General features: G+C 38.7%; 1 protein-coding gene and 1 pseudogene across 1 annotated transcript in view; both read left to right on the forward strand.

Annotated features, from left to right (window-relative positions):
* Window positions 1-14552, forward strand: part of LOC115476834 — a 557863-nt pseudogene that overhangs the window by 430988 nt on the left and 112323 nt on the right.
* Window positions 1-14552, forward strand: part of LOC115476840 — a 411909-nt gene that overhangs the window by 243726 nt on the left and 153631 nt on the right. The window lies entirely within an intron of this gene.

The raw sequence follows: 14552 nt of genomic DNA on the forward strand, positions 1-14552 counted from the left end.
TTTGTCTATCTCAAAAGAAAATAGATTTATATTGTGGAACTGCTTATGTATATTACTAAAACTTTAGTCTCTCTGGGTAGACTACATAGGCAGAGATCATGATAACTATTTGAGAAGTTCTTTTCCTTTATTCACTATAGGTCTCGAAAGTAAAGTTTCTAAATATTTTTGTAATTAAACTTCATCATCTACTTTTATATGTTACATCCAACTGGTTTCTTGAGAGAAATCCTGCAGTATTCCAAATAGACACTGGGATTTTTTTCTTCATATTAGGATGAAATTATGCATCCGCTGTACCTCTGCGTGAAGTTTACGTCAATCTATTCTCACACGCCTGGCATTCTTAAACACAAGATCATCTGAGCTCTACTGCAGTTCTTACTCTGGGACTCAGTGTGCCGCTGTTGGCCAATGCGGAGCCAGAGCAGAAGCACGAGATCCACTGGAGCTTCCTCTGCTATTATTTGCACACTCACAAAGCGCAGATCAAAAAAAGGAAGCAAAGAGAGCGAGCAAGAGTCACCATCCTTATATTCTCAGAAATATTGCATGCTTTTTAGTTCATTGTGCTGGCTTTCTTTTATCTGAAGAATTTTTTTGAATGCAACACGAATCCGTAACAACCTAAACGAGAGATTTAGCAAATTGACAAGGGCTGGAATGGAAATCAGACAAGGAAGGAACATTCAGAGAGAGAGACGGCAAGTACTGCTTTCCTTCTTATTCTTATGGCTGTGTCAGGCAGCTTCTGGACAAATTTCTTACTCAATATTTGAAGAGATGCAGAAAGGTTCCCTTGTGGGGAATATTGTTAAAGACTTGGGTTTGAACACACGAGAATCGTCAGTTCGGAAGCTCCGTGTTGTTTCGGCTCTAAAGCAGCAATATTTCACAGTAAATTTAGAAACTGGAAATTTGCATGTAAATGAAAGGATAGACCGGGAGGAAATGTGTGGAGATGCACCCGAATGTTTTCTAAATTTCGAAACAGTCGTTGAAAATCCTTTGAATGTTTTCCATGTCAAGGTTTCAGTTCAGGATATTAATGACAATCCGCCAAGTTTCTTGAAAAATGCCATTGACTTGGAAATCAGTGAGTCCACTTTGCCAGGTGCGCGCTTTGTTTTAGGATATGCCCGTGATCCAGACGTCGGTATCTATTCCTTACAGACTTATGCGCTCACGCCCATTCAACATTTTGTCCTGGAAGAAAAAAAGAGCAATGATGGTAACAGATATGCCGAAATGGTGTTGGAGAAACCTTTAGACCGTGAAAAGCAGAATATCCATCACCTACTTCTGACGGCATCTGACGGTGGAGAACCGGTTAAAATTGGCACCATTCGGATTAAAGTTATTGTTACTGATGCCAATGATAATGCACCGATATTCAAAGATGAAGTCTACCAAATCAGCCTAAAGGAAAATACCCCAAAAGATTCATTAGTGTTGCAACTAAAAGCCAGTGATAGTGATGAAGGATCCAACGCAAAAATAACTTACTCCTTTAGCAACCTGCCACGCAATGCTCATGATATGTTTAGTCTAAATTCTGAAAGCGGTGAAATCAAACTCAAACAATGTTTGGATTATGAGAAAGTGAAAAGTTATAAAATGGTGGTCGAAGCAAAGGATGGCGGAGGTCTAGCTTCCTACTGTAAACTTGAAATAGAGATTGTTGACTTGAATGACAATGCTCCAGAAATAACTCTCACATCCGTCTCAAGTCCAATCCCCGAAGATTCTCCTGTAGGTACAGTTATAGCACTAATCAATGTCCATGACCAAGATTCTGGGGAAAACAAAGAGATTAATTGTCACATCAAAGAAGACGTTCCTTTTAAATTAGTATCTACTGCTAGTCAGTATTACAAACTCCTTACAACAGAGACACTAGATAGAGAAAGTAACTCGGCATATAATATTACAGTTGTGGCCACAGACAAAGGATCTCCTGCTTTATCCAATAGTACTACTATCCGATTAGAAATATCTGATGTCAATGACAATTCACCTGTTTTCTCTCAGACTTCCTATAATGCTTATGTTCAAGAGAATAATTCACCTGGTGCCTCCATTTACAGCATAAACGCTTCAGATTTGGACCGGGATCAAAACTCCCTAATTACTTACTCCATACTTAACCGGGATATTGATCAAATACATGTATCCTCCTACGTATCTATTAATTCTCTAACTGGAGTTATTTATGCTCAGCGTTCATTTGACTACGAACAGTTCAGGGAGTTACAGTTGCAAATACAGGCTCAAGACAAGGGAACCCCAACTCTCAGTACCAATGTCACTGTAAAAGTCTTTATTCTAGATCAGAATGACAATGCCCCTCAAATCCTCTACCCTTCACATGGATCCGATGGGTCTGCTATGTTCGAGATGGTTCCTCATTCTTCTGGTCAAGGTTTTCTGGTGACTAAAGTGGTAGCTGTGGATGCTGATTCTGGACACAATGCATGGCTTTCCTACCATCTCATCCAGATTCACGAGCCCACAGTATTTACTATTGGGCTTCATAGTGGTGAAATTAGGACCTCCCGTGTCTTCGTAGATAAAGATGTTGTAAAGCAGAGATTAGTCATTTTAGTGAAGGATAATGGACAGCCTTCTCTTTCCGCTACTGTTACTCTGAACATTATATTTGCAGAAACCCTACAAGAGGCTCTTCCTGAATTAAGTAATCAATCTAGTGACTTAGACTTCCAGTCAAATTTAAACATATATTTAGTAATAGCTCTAGCGTTCATTTCCTGTTTATTCTTTTTCACCGTGATGATAGCAGTACTTCTAAAATACAGAAAAAGGAAAGGTTCCACAACTTTTGACACACTAAGTACTGATTTTTATTCCCATCTCAGCCCCAAATTACAATCTAATTATAACGATGGAACTTTGGTGTTACCCTACCCATATGAGGTCCCCCTTGCTCTAGATTCAGGTGAAAATGACTTCACGTTTCTCAAGCAATGTCAGCAACAACCAACAGAGAGCCTCCTTGGTGGTGATGATTCTGGCATAGGGAATGAGTCAAGAGGAACTCTGGGGACTGAAAGTCAAAAACAGGTAAGCTAAGTTTCCAATTGGCCATAGAATTCTACTGTGCATGTGGCCTGTTTTTTCAGCAATTTCTACTTTGTTGGATTAACTGTGAAGGAAAAATAATTATGTTACCATTATTTAAAATAAGAATTGAAATTTAATGTTGGCAATGTATTTTAGCATATATATTTTTCCAATGTCTTTGCAAAGAGAGCAGAATAATTGTGAAATTTGAAAAGCAATTGCTCAATTCTTTAGCAGTCAATTACCAGCTTTGAACTTGCAAGTTAGCTTCTTTTTACAATGTTAGATATTTTTGTTCCTTCCTTACATTATTCCCTTCCTTGTCCACAGTGTCATGCTAAGTGGTTAATGGTAGTGTTGGCCTTGTTTTTAAGCAAAGGAAACAGTTTCTCTTTGTCTTTCATTATAGACAGCTTAAGATAGGGTTTGCTTTTCCTTCATTTCTCATTCTTCTGTCTTTCTTTGGTAATATATCATCTATGGCAGGGGTTCTTAAATCCAGTCCTTGAGGTACACAACCCAGCCTAGTTTTCAGGATTTCCACAATGAATATATATGCATTCATGCAAATAGATCCCATACATACTTATTGTGAAAATCCTGAAAACCAGGCTGGGTTGTGGACCTCAAAGACTGGACTTATTGTCTTCAGTTCAATCCATCAACAACATCTTTAGATCAAAATAAAATGTCTTCATAGCAAATTATTCTGATAATGTGTATTATATTGTATTTATAATAACTTGAAAGAAGCTGACCATGGTGAATCATTAAATATGTATTCCAATAATCTAAGAACTTGTCAGTAAAGATCATTTTAAATGCTAGAATAACATCATTTTCAGAATTATACAGATTTACATTTTCAAAAAGTACATATTGCTCTTACAAATAATAAAACTTGGACCATTAACATTCACCTTAAATCAGAACTGCCAAGTATATTTTAGATCAATCCTTGATTACTGGCAACATTATCCTGATGCATGATGGGACCTACAGCACTGATTTCAGTGGATAGAATCAGGGACTAGAAATACCACACTGCCTTCAGATAATATATTTAAAACTGGGCCTGGCTAGTCTCTCTTCTAGAACTGGGTAACTTGGCAGCATTGATAAATAAGTTCTGAAGTGGCAAATTCTACTGATCATTTAATGCCACTTTTAAACACCTTGCTTGACCTGAAAAATCTTGTTAAATTAGTCCATATGTACTATCTCACCTTATATTTAAACTTAAGCTTACACACAGAAAGATCATGTGATCTTTCCAAAGTCACACAGTATTCAGGGACAAACAAGTTTAGAAAATAATTATTTGTTGTATTCAATGCCATTTTAAAAGACTTTATCCTGTTCTGATTTTTTTTTTTGTAATGTATAAATTAGATAAGGACTATCCAGCTGTGGATCTCTTTTGGGATTACACAAATGAAAGCTATCCCAATCATGTAAAAGTTATCTGAGATCAAGGGCCTGATCTTTTTCTCAAAGTTGTTGATAATTCAAAGACTATGGATCCTATTTGACCTTCTCCAGAGGTTCTCAACCCTGATCTTGGAAAACACCCAGCCAGTCAGATTTTTAGGCTATCTACTATGAATATGCTTGAGATATAAATTTGCATGCATTACCTCCATTGTGTGCAAATATATCTTGCATATTCATTCTGGGTATCCTCAAACCTGACTGGCTGGGTGTGTCTTGAAGACTGGGTTGTGAGCTGTTGACTTATTCTATAAATATTAATAAAAGGGTTGATATTCAAAGAAAATTAACTGGCCAGAAATGGCTCCTGACCAATTAAATTATTTGTTCAAGGCCATTTAAATTATTTGTTCGGTGGTTAGTACCTCTGAAAATGACCGGTTAGTGCATAATGCAAAATAAGCTATCTTGGGAGCATTCCATGGGCAGAGTCAGCACTTAGCTGGTTAAGTGTCAATATTCAGCACTTAACTGGTCAAGGTCACTGCATAAATAGGATCACATAAAAGTCCATCCTATCTTTATGCAATGCCCCATATCTGGATAAGTGCTGAATATTACATTTAACTGTCTATGGTGTAGCCAGCTCCCAGAGCCCAGACATGGCCCTGCATTGAATTTCTTGGTATAATGCCAGCAGCAGTCAGCAAACTTCTGAGTGCTGCCAGCTGAATATTGACCCCAAAGGTATTAAAAGTTGGACTTACTTTGTGTGAAATGAATATGGTACCCCCCTCCTCTCTCTCTAGCTTTTCTTCAGTAATATTGGCAGAGTGGGCATATCAAGGGTTGTAGATGTGATGGCTGTAGAGCTGAAGATGAAGTCTTAATCCTCCTATGAGTTTTTAGCCTTGACTAGTGCATAATGTGAAGACAATACTTATCAATATTTAAAACTGAGAATGTTTTTAAAACTAGCTTTCTAGTTTTATCTATGCATACTTCTCTCTCACATTTAAGTAGAGAGGTGTGGTAGCCGTGTTAGTCCACTCTTAAAGGTTATCAATAGAAATCAAACAAAATTAAAAATGGAAAAGAAAATAAGATGATACCTTTTTTATTGGACATAACTTAATACATTTCTTGATTAGCATTCGAAGCTTGCCCTTCTTCATCAGATCGGAAATAAAACCCACATTTAGAAACCTTGCTGTAGCTTATCCCCTGAAGTGGTAACCAAGGAAAGATGTAGTGAATATTCAGTGACCCTTGTGTGCATTCTATTTTGTAATGATAAAGAACTGAACCATATAGCACTTAAAGTAGCTCTAAGATTCCAAAACTGGAAAATTCTAAAGCGTTTAGAGAAAAATCAACTGTGTCTGAGTCATACTTTGAAATTCTGATAAGATCTAACCTGAATTCTGGTGTAAAAGTTTAGTCTCTATTTGAAGAACCAAAAATCAAAGTTATGAAGCACAGCATGATGAATGATTAAATTAATCATAGTACGGAACAGTTATCTTACTTACAAAGAAAATTAGCTTTTTAATTAAGTAATAAATCTGGCTTTTCCATTTCAAAAGAACTTTCTAATACTTCTGATTTACACTTGTTCTGTATTTGAGTCAGCTATTTATTTTGTTCAGTGATATATATGTTTATTTTTCCTTGAGTTCTTATGTTTTCTTTACATTTTTCTTTGGTGGTTACTTGGGTAACTTGGGTGTTGGCCATGTGAAAATTGGGGTTGCAGGTGATGAGATCTGTGGTAGCCTGACAACAAATAGGGTAGATGCTATTACTGTGATAGATTTTGGGCTTAATTGTAGTACATGTGGAGGGCAGTGGTGGGGTCAGATAAAAGACATAGGGGAAGAGGAATTTGTGTAGGGTCAAGCAAGGGAATTTGTAAAGACATCTTGCAAAGTGAACAAATCTCAACTGGGCAGACTAGATGACTCTTTTTGGTCATCATCTGCCATCATATCATAGAAACTATTGGGTAAGCCTGACAAAAGAATACAGAACAGGTATATTGTTTATTGCAAATTTGATATACTTTATAATCTGATGAGCAGGTCAAGGCAGTGTATAGTGTAATAAAGACTTAGTGATAAGAAAAAACCACCCTTAAAAATACATATGCACAATAAGTAAATGAACCCAATAACTGGTTACCAAAAGCTAGGTTAAAAAGGTAGGTTTTTAATAAAACCTTTAATTTCTTAAAGGATTGTTCAGCACAGAGCTTGGGTGCTAGGAAGACAAAAACTGAGTGTCATAATTGCCTGCTTAGGGTTCAGGAGAACAAAGTGATGAGAATCCAAGGGTTTAAAGGAACATGTGGGAGTGTAAGGGATAGTCAGGGAAGACATGTATAGTGGAAAACCCAAATAGTAAGTCTTATGTTCTAAGGATAGAACTTTACATGAAAAGCAAAAATGAATCAGAAGCCAATGTAATCTAAGCAAAAGGGGCGTGATGTGTTTGTGTTTATGAGCCTCAAAAAGCGGCCTAGTAACTGAATTTTGTAGAGTTTGGAGTTGTTTAACTGATGGGTGGAAGTACTTTCATAGCCAGAGTTACGGTAATTCAAATGAGAGTTCAGGAAAGTGTGAATAAGCAACAAAGCACAGAGGTCAAAAAAGCTGAGTAGGTAGCGAATTTGACACAAAGAGGCAAAGCCAAGTTTGACAAGAGTAGAAATCCACTTCTGAAAAGAAAGTTGAGAGTCTACTATAACTTCCAGATGGTGAAAGGAATGGGAATGTTGAATAAAATGGGAATCAGGTGTACTATGTTAACTTTCGGAACCTCTGGAGAGAAAGACAAATTCAAGTCACCATATCACAAGCAGAAGCCACTGAACTCCCTATACCAAACCACTTTCACCATTCCAGAAACAAAATGTTGTTCAACTGATAGAGAGCATCAGGGATGTCTTTTTAAAAAATCCTAAACAGATTTTGTTGGTATAAGACAAAATCATAACAGAACTAGGATTCCTTACATAAGTACATAAGTACATAAGTAGTGCCATACTGGGAAAGACCAAAGGTCCATCTAGCCCAGCATCCTGTCACCGACAGTGGCCAATCCAGGTCAAGGGCACCTGGCACGCTCCCCAAACATAAAAACATTCCAGACAAGTTATACCTAAAAATGCGGAATTTTTCCAAGTCCATTTAATAGCGGTCTATGGACTTGTCCTTTAGGAATCTATCTAACCCCTTTTTAAACTCCGTCAAGCTAACCGCCCGTACCACGTTCTCCGGCAACGAATTCCAGAGTCTAATTACACGTTGGGTGAAGAAAAATTTTCTCCGATTCGTTTTAAATTTACCACACTGTAGCTTCAACTCATGCCCTCTAGTCCTAGTATTTTTGGATAGCGTGAACAGTCGCTTCACATCCACCCGATCCATTCCACTCATTATTTTATACACTTCTATCATATCTCCCCTCAGCCGTCTCTTCTCCAAGCTGAAAAGCCCTAGCCTTCTCAGCCTCTCTTCATAGGAAAGTCGTCCCATCCCCACTATCATTTTCGTCGCCCTTCGCTGTACCTTTTCCAATTCTACTATATCTTTTTTGAGATACGGAGACCAGTACTGAACACAATACTCCAGGTGCGGTCGCACCATGGAGCGATACAATGGCATTATAACATCCGCACACCTGGACTCCATACCCTTCCTAATAACACCCAACATTCTATTCGCTTTCCTAGCCGCAGCAGCACACTGAGCAGAAGGTTTCAGCGTATCATCGACGACGACACCCAGATCCCTTTCTTGATTCGTAACTCCTAACGCGGAACCTTGCAAGACGTAGCTATAATTCGGGTTCCTCTTACCCACATGCATCACTTTGCACTTGTCAACATTGAACTTCATCTGCCACTTGCACGCCCATTCTCCCAGTCTCGCAAGGTCCTCCTGTAATCGTTCACATTCCTCCTGCGACTTGACGACCCTGAATAATTTTGTGTCATCGGCGAATTTAATTACCTCACTAGTTATTCCCATCTCTAGGTCATTTATAAATACATTAAAAAGCAACGGACCCAGCACAGACCCCTGCGGGACCCCACTAACTACCCTCCTCCACTGAGAATACTGGCCACGCAATCCTACTCTCTGCTTCCTATCTTTCAACCAGTTCTTAATCCATAATAATACCCTACCTCCGATTCCATGACTCTGCAATTTCTTCAGGAGTCTTTCGTGCGGCACTTTGTCAAACGCCTTCTGAAAATCCAGATATACAATATCAACCGGCTCCCCATTGTCCACATGTTTGCTTACCCCCTCAAAAAAATGCATTAGATTGGTGAGGCAAGACTTCCCTTCACTAAATCCGTGCTGACTTTGTCTCATCTGTCCATGTTTTTGTATATGCTCTGCAATTTTATTCTTAATAATAGCCTCCACCTCTTCCATTACTAGATTCCAGAAATTGGGAGGGAAGAAATCAAACTGAAGTAGTCAGCATGCTAAAAAAAACTCATAGTAATTGAAGGATCTCATAGTAAATGTTCAGACTCCATAATTCTGACACCCATGCCTGATGGATCACATTAGTTTTTTTAATGGTTTTAGAACATTAAATGAAATCTTGAAATGTAATGCCTTCATATAATGTAAGATGGATGAATGAATTACAAGTTTAGGTGAATAGCCTCTCAATATGCCCAGCACAATGAATGGCAGTGAGCTAAACCAGAATCTTAACATCAACCTAGAGGAGACTCAAAACTCTTAGTTTCAACTGCTCTCCCCTTTAGAGCTCAATTACACAGTTCATTGTATGGGGTAAGGTGTGATCTCAGATGTTTCCATTGCTGGCACACTAGGAATGGTTCCCCATCTGGATTAGTCCTGAAATAAATGCAACTCCCTTGGCCCAGGTACTCTGTTGATAGCCAAACAAGTGAGCAGATCACCTGGCCCTCCAATAATGCTTGTAGATGCAATCATGGGGGTGAAGAGTTCCGTATTCTTCCCTACTGCTAGAGGTACAGCAAGGAAGGGTGATGTTACTCAAGCCCAGGAGCTACTGACTCCTGTGATGTGTTTACTTTATTTGCAGAGTGTTTCAGTGGGCAATTAGCTTGCCATGGCTGTAAACATTGTGAGAGAGATCTCTATGGAATCCCCATATTGCTTTATACCCTGGCTGAAAATAGGAATGTCTTGTGAGATCTAGCCTTGTCACAGTAGAGGTCATTGATGATGCTATCACTCATTCAGAGGAGTCACATATTAATAGTACTAAGGATTTAGTCATTGTTTCCACAGACTTACAACTCAAGGGCTTCCTCTTCACTTTCACCTTTCATTCATTTCATGTATCTTCATATCACAAGCTCACTCATTTCAGGACAGTCAATAGGGGAAGCAAACCATTCTGTTTTGGACACTAGTATTACTGTTTTCCATCCAAACTTTGTGAAAGTTGCTGGCATGAATAAGCAGCAGAGTTAAGAGCACCTTGACATACCAATAGTGGCATGAATACCCCATGGCACCAAAGGAATGGCAAAGGACAGCAGCAGCATGAACAGTCCAGGCCACCATTCAGAGGTGATAGTACAATTAGTGGAATGAACACCACATAGCACGAAAAGATAGGCAAAATGTTACAAGCAGTGAAATGAAAACACAAAGACACTAAAAGAAAGGCAAAGGGCGCCACAACAGTGGCATGAACAGCCCAAGTTTCTCAAAGATAAGCATAGAGTATCTCAACAGTGATAGAAACACCTCAAGGCTCCATGACATAGCAAACACGGCAATAACAGTGGCATGAGTACCCCAAAGCACTGAGAGAGGGACAAGCCAGTACTGAAGGTAGCAGAAATCCCACAAAACACCAAGGAGACTGGAAAAGCAGCACAAGCAGTGGTAGTAACACCCCAAGTCACTGAGGCACTGAAGCAAACAAGTAGGAATAGTGGCACCAACAATGGAAGTATCAAATCACAAGACAAGTGCAGAGCAAATCAGCAGGAAGATTGGTAGGCATCTGTAACCAAAGATATTGCAAGCAGAGCAGAATAGAAAGTAAAGCAGCATAAATATCATCAATAATCTTAATGTCACCCATATAACAATAATTCATCATAGGTAGGAGTCTTAAAATTACTTATGGGCATGACCTAAGAAGAACTGAATATTGAGTGGAGTGCAAAGCAACAACATGGTGACATCAGCACAGCCAGGTACTCAACCAAGATATCAGAAAGGTGGCAGGAGCAGTAATGTCCTTCTGCTACAACCCCCTACTGCTGGAGCTGGATGTCAGTGAGCATGAGGTCAAAAGGATAGCTGTGGACTCAAAGATGAGAAGAGACAACAAAGAACTCCATGCACTTCATGGTGTTTCTGTGCAGTGGATCCAGTTAATGGTCTGAAAAGCTACAGCCTGTTCTCATGCCTTCCCAGATGATAACTGACCAGTGAACCATCTTACCTTGTGGAAGAGGAAATGCAACAGGACATAGCTTGACTCAGCTGATAGCTGTAAATAGTTGTTGAAACAGTCTATGAAGTTTTGGGACTTAAGATTTTCTTTTCTGGTACTTTATTGCCTAATTATGAGGAAGAGGACAGAAAAAGTTAGTTTATTCTTCTGAGCCTCCATTGCATATGATGGGTCCACTGACTCCTGTGTAACAACTTCATGAGAGCCATCTGGAGGGGTGTTGGAGAAATTTAATTTATTGAGGCACTTTCTTGACCACATTTTGAGGAAATATATTAAAGTGGTTCACAAAAAATCAATGTTGAATAACTAGAAAGGGAAGAAGAAATAGGAGAGAGAACAGTGAGAAGAAGGTATTTATTGTTAGATAGTAACAGACAGACATAGAGCAACACATAATACACAAAGTCCTAGCTAACACTGGTAGTTATTCCAATCATTAGCTTCCTGCCTCACCAAGACCCTGTATAAAGAAGAAAATTTTAAGGATTTCATGAAATTTTGTATGGGAGGCCTCACACCTAAGAAGGGATGGAGATGAATTCCATAGAGAGAGTGTTAAGTACAAGAAAGCAGTACAGTGGGTAACCTTCAATCATATGGTTAGGAGGAGAGAGCATAGGTGGCAAGGGGATAGCTAAGGAGTAAAGACATTAGATAGATATTTAGGAGTACTGGTATAGAATGTTTTGTGTACAAGAATTAAGAGCTTTGAATCCAGCCCTAAAAAAGATAAGTAGCAAATGTTGTTTTGTAAACAAGAGAGAGGCATGGGCAAATTTGTGTACATGATATAAAGGTTTTACAGCCATATTCTGTAGAATTTGTAGAGTTTTTTTTTTAACAAAGGATAGTTGCAATATTGGAATAAAGGGAATTACAGTAATCAACGCAGTTAAGAACTAATACATGAACAAGTGTCTGTAGATCTTCAAAGCACAAATAAGATCTGATAGAATGAATTTGTCTCAAGGCATGGAAAGTGGTCCTGAATAAAGACTCTAGTTGGTTACCAAAAGAAAGTTGAGAATAGATTTAACAGCCAAGAATTGTAACAGGCTGTTTAAGTATGACCAAATATTACAGGGGATACAGTCATCTGAGACCATTTACTTGTAAACTCTATTGCCTTTGACTTTTCAGGATATAACTTTAACATATTGCATGAAAGTGAATGGGATACTGCCTCCAAGTTTGTATTCAAAAGACTTAGGAATCACTGGATCTATATAAACTGAACATCATCAGCATTGTAAAATACACTAGATCCATGACTTTAGATTAGAATTGCTAACAGACAAAGAAACAAGTTGAAGAGCATCAATAGCAGGTATTGACTCTTGGGGTACCTCACATCCAAGAGGATGATCAGAAGAGAGAATACTGTCTGCCAGTACATAGAAAGATATAAAGCTGAGATGAACCATTCCAGACCCTGACCTCCAACTAGTAAGGATAAGAAATAAATAATGGGTGATCAACAAGGTCAAAAGTGTCTGAAAGACTAAGCAATACAAGAATAGCAGATTTGCCCATATCAAAGTAGTAATGAATTTCAGTAAGTAATGCAATTAAGACAGGCTTTGTACTATGCCCTAGTTGAACCTGCATGCTGTGGATGTAATACATTGGATAAAAGGAAGATTGGACACTGGGTGATAGTTCAAAGGCTACAATGGATCTAGGTTGTGTTTTTTATTTTTATTTTTTTATAAAGGAGGCAGAGCATTTGGTAGCAAGAGAAGGGGTGAACATGCTTGGTTGGTATAATGTGACTATATAAGGGAGCTACTTCATCAACTCCAATATGTAGGATCAAATTCCAGGGAGTTGCCTGATCCATTAAGGAGTGGTCAGCAAAGTCAGATGGAAAATCAGAGAATTTGGTAGTAAGAGAATTAAGCTCAACCTTGTCCAGTTCTCTTGACCACTTGAACAACTTGTAATCTAAAGTAGTACTAGAGACCAGAGAAAAGGACCCAAGATAATGATCTGCCTAGGAAAATGGAAGACAATTTGTGCAGCATGCTTTGTTTTCTTTCATATAGTTCTCACAATATGCCAATTTTGCTGTATGTGTAAGGAGAAAATGTTATTGATAATGCTTTTACTTTGAATAATATTTCACATGGTTTTATGGGGTAAAGTAGTAGTTTTAGTGTCACACTGGTAATGGTAGACCAAACCTGTCTTGATGATCCCATACTCAGTTGTGTTTTCAGGTTATCCACTTTTTATTATACTGAAATACTTGTCATTTCTACATTCAAGTTGCTTTCTTGTTATTTTTCCTTAATCTTCTTCCTGCCTCTTACAAATTCTTCACAATTCTGCCGTCAGACCTAATGATACTGGTGGTCGTCATAAAAAAAAACTTTGAGTACTATGACCATTTTAATGTGAAATGTAGGAAAATCTTCGTGGGGAAAACCCCCCACCTTGCTTTTAATCTAGCAACAGGCGGTACTACATTTTCTGCAATATTGACATAACAATGTTGTGCTTTTGCTATAGATATAAAAAGAAAAGTATTCTGGCAGTTGAATTATGTAATTGACATAAGGTTTCACCAGCTGGTGAGTTAAATTGTACACAGATGTAAAAATATTCAAGCACTCGTGGAAGAAAAGTATTTGCTTCTAAGTAATTGTATCTATTTTTTGTTATGTGAAGCTGCTGTAGCTGTTTTGCATGAAAGAAAATTCTCTGTAGTTATTGGCTGAAACTCTGTGTGCCGCTGTTGACCAATGATGTCGCTGGAGATCCACCAACGCGTGCTTTGTCTATCGGTGGAGTGGAAAGAGGCAGGAGCAGAATGAGACAGCGAGAGGAGTCTTTTGAGTCGGAGAAATAAATTCAGCAATGCCAGCTTTTCAGCTAAATATCCAAATTGTTCAATCTGGGTTGTTGCTACATAGTATTTGTCAGCGAACGAGCTGAATATTGTCAGAAAACAATCAAGGATACAGACGTCTCATTGAAAGCCACATTTTCCTGGAAATGAATACCGCTGCTGGAACAAGGAACTGGACAAGTAAATGGCAAGTACTTAGTATTTTTATATTGCTGAGCTGTTTGGATTGGGCTTCTGCCTTGATTCATTATGCGATGTCCGAGGAAAGAGCAAAAGGCACTTTTGTTGGTAATTTTGTCGCTGACCTTGGTTTGGACCTTAAAAGACTTTCAGATCGTAGGCTCCGAGTCGTCTCTGGAGCAAGTAAGAGCTACTTTGAGGCAGATCTGGAAAATGGGAAGCTGTTTGTGAACGAGCGGGTAGACAGAGAGGAACTCTGCGGGTTGGTCACTCCCTGCCTGATAAATTTTGAGATGGTCCTGGAGAATCCACTGGAGTTATACAGCGCTACCGTGGAAATACAGGATATCAATGACAACGCGCCAATTTTTCTCACCAGCCAAATAAAATTAGAGATCAGTGAATCCGTGGCGCCCGGATCCCGTTTTCCACTAGAGAGCGCGCAAGATGCTGATGTGGGAGTTAACTCTTTGCAGACTTATCAGATCAGTGCCAGTGAACATTTTGTATTAAATAT

Source organism: Microcaecilia unicolor, chromosome 8, assembly GCF_901765095.1.
Source record: "Microcaecilia unicolor chromosome 8, aMicUni1.1, whole genome shotgun sequence".
In the NCBI taxonomy this organism is placed as follows: Eukaryota; Metazoa; Chordata; class Amphibia; order Gymnophiona; family Siphonopidae; genus Microcaecilia; species Microcaecilia unicolor.